Source organism: Limulus polyphemus, unplaced genomic scaffold, assembly GCF_000517525.1.
Source record: "Limulus polyphemus unplaced genomic scaffold, Limulus_polyphemus-2.1.2 Scaffold2502, whole genome shotgun sequence".
In the NCBI taxonomy this organism is placed as follows: Eukaryota; Metazoa; Arthropoda; class Merostomata; order Xiphosura; family Limulidae; genus Limulus; species Limulus polyphemus.
In genome coordinates, this window is record NW_013668112.1 from 91,124 (window position 1) to 94,063 (window position 2,940).

The 2,940-nt window shown below is 30.5% G+C and overlaps 1 protein-coding gene across 1 annotated transcript in view; it reads right to left on the reverse strand.

Annotated features, from left to right (window-relative positions):
• Positions 1 to 2,486, reverse strand: part of LOC106467142 (peptide chain release factor 1-like, mitochondrial) — a 22,007-nt gene extending 19,521 nt beyond the window's left edge. Inside the window, exon 1 of the mRNA XM_013927463.2 lies at positions 2,404 to 2,486. The gene's annotated coding sequence lies outside the window, so the exon portion shown is untranslated. The remainder of the gene's footprint in view (positions 1 to 2,403) is intronic.
• Positions 2,487 to 2,940: the final 454 nt, after the last annotated feature.

Consider the following 2,940-nt stretch of genomic DNA (forward strand, 5'->3'; position numbering starts at 1 on the left):
TATATTAAATGGATTCTTCAGATTAAAAATTTAAAAAGTTAGCTTGCTCATAATTTTGTTATGGTGGAAAGTTATTTTTATTGTATACCAGTGATTTTAAACACAGCACATCTTCTTTTTTAAATCAATACAATTAAAATTTACAGTTTTATAAATAACTTTATGCAAAAGTTTTAAAATAATATATGAAGACATAAAAATCAATAATTGAAATCTATAACAATGAGCATTTTTGTTTATTAGAAAAATATATCACAATGAAATCTTTTCAAAATTTTAATGCTGAAAAATTCATACAAATATCAGAGATAAAAATAATTTATTTACAGAAACTATATAACCCATAGAAAAAAAATTCTGAAGTTTCAAAATATTTCATCCTGTAGTTTGTTTTCACAATGCAATAAAACAAATGATACAATAGTTGCATCAAATGGACACATCCATGCCTCAGAGTTTAAAATATTTACAAAATAATTTATTGGAATAAATATGTCTTAACGAAACTACACTAAGAATTCAACAATTGGGAAAGGGTGTGCACTTAATGTACTTTGTTTTTCAGTATGATTCATGTAATGTGCCACCAGAAGCTAAGAAAATTACAATGGTGGGGGTAGAGAAATACTAATTAATTGAACTGTACAGTGGTTAGACGACAGAAGACAATAGTTTTTATTATTAATGGATTTCAGTCAATCTAGACCCCTGTTATCAGCAGAGCATTTCAAGAACGAACACTTGGGATTTTGCTTTTTCATATTTACATTAATGATAGTGATCAGTAAATTCAAATTTTGCCAATGACATTAAACTCTCTGGAATTTTCAGCTTTAAGGAGGATGTTGAGGTACTCATAATGATATTTAACAATTGGTAAGTTGGACAGAAATATAGCAAATAATCTTAACTTATAAGATGTACAAAGTAATACATTTAGATTATCATGGTTTGGATGGGAATACACTTAATAGCATGACTAAAGACAAACAATTTGGTATATTGGTGGAAAAGTCACTCATGCTGAGGCAGTGTGCTGTTACTAGCAGTAACAGTGATACATTTTTTGGATGTATTTATAAACACTGATTACAAGTCAAGGAAGGTTATTATCCCTCTATATAAGTCATTATTTATGTTACACTTGGAAACCTGTGTAGTTTTGATATCCTTATCTAAAGAAAGATCCTAACTTATTGAAAAGGATTCAAGGAGCTACTAGGATGATTCCAGGAATAGAAGGGTTATCTTAATGAGATAAGTTATTATATGATTTCTTATAAAGAGATGGATAAGAAGCCTTATTATAGTTTACTAGATTATCTAGGAAAATGATAGAATAAAAGCCTCTTATTTCCTTGTGGTATATCAAGTAGTCAAAAGCATGAGAAGACTCAAGTTTAAGATGTGGAAAAAGGCAGGCTAGTCTTCAGTTATGACAGTAATATTTCTCTAACTGGGCAATTAGCTAATGTAAAGAGTTGCCATCAGCAATAGTGGAGGCTAGCACATTATAATAGTATAAGATAGAAATAGATGATTTTCATAAATAGTAATGAGTGAATTTAATTTTTCTCTGGGATTGGTGTATAGGGACAGTCTTGAAGCAACAAACTGTTCCTTGTTGTCCAATTTTTGTGTCATGTTAGATATACTTATATCTTGACTTTGATGAGGTTCTCATGTACTTTTTTACAATATATATATATATAAAGTGATAAAAAATAACATATTTGAATTTAATTTTTAAACCAGGCTATTAAATGTGAAATAAAATTAAGGTGTTAAAAAAACAAAAATTAAAGCTCTTCAGATAGACCTGAACTTCCTGAATTTTGAGTTTCACCAAAGTGCTAACATTATCCCACTATTTCTAAATTCTGGAAGCTAGAACTTAAAATAACGTCTTTGTAAATGGTTGCTAATTAAATTAACCTCAAAGAAAATAGTAGGGGGAAGAAATCTCTGTGGTACTTTTAAGTGTAACTTATAAATGTAAACTATAAATATAATTATTAAGTTACAATGAAAATTGTCAGTGATAAACTTTTATTTGTACAACTTACAAGTTAAAGTTGTAAGGTTAGGACACTGCAGCTTGTAAGTGTAATTAAACTTTGTAAGACTAATACTCATTAAAAGCCGTAGAAATAATCATACATTTAAATGAATACTACTAGGCTACTAAGTACTTTAACTTGTAAGTTGATTTTTTTTTATTACTTCAGTGCTTGGCACGTTGTACTGTAGTTTGTACTACGGTTATTTAATGATTACTTTACACTTACAAGTTACAGTATCCACATTTTTAAAGTAATCAGGAACACAGTCATACATTTATTATAATTTATTTTAAAATAGAGAGTATGCTTCAATTCATGGATCTAATTGCTAAATCTTTACCTCATAAAAACTTCAACAACAATACAATAACATTTTCGTATTTACAACTAGCCTACTCCGAAACACCCCTGGCGACCTCTTCGGCTTTGTATAATGGACTTACTAATAAAAAATAAACATTTAGCAATTATCGTCTTGTTTGTTTGTTTTTGAATTTTGCGCAAAGCTACACGAGGGATATCTGCGAAAGCCGTCCCTAATTTAGCATTGTAAGACTAGAGGGAAGGCAGCTAATCATCACCACTCACCGCCAACTCTAGGGCTACTCTTTTACCAACGAATGGTGGGATGGACCGTCACATTTATAACGCCCTCACGGCTGAAAGGGGGAGCATGTTTGGTGTGACAGGGATTCGAACCCGCGAACCGCAAGTTGCGAGTCGAGCTCCCTAACCAACTGATCATGCCGGGCAATTATCGTCTTTCTTCCAGTATTTGTAAAATAGTCATATTTTTGCTGTTTTTTATATTTTTCGTGACATTTTTCCCGATTAAGAAAGCTATAGCTTTAAAATGACTTTCACTTATATTTCATAC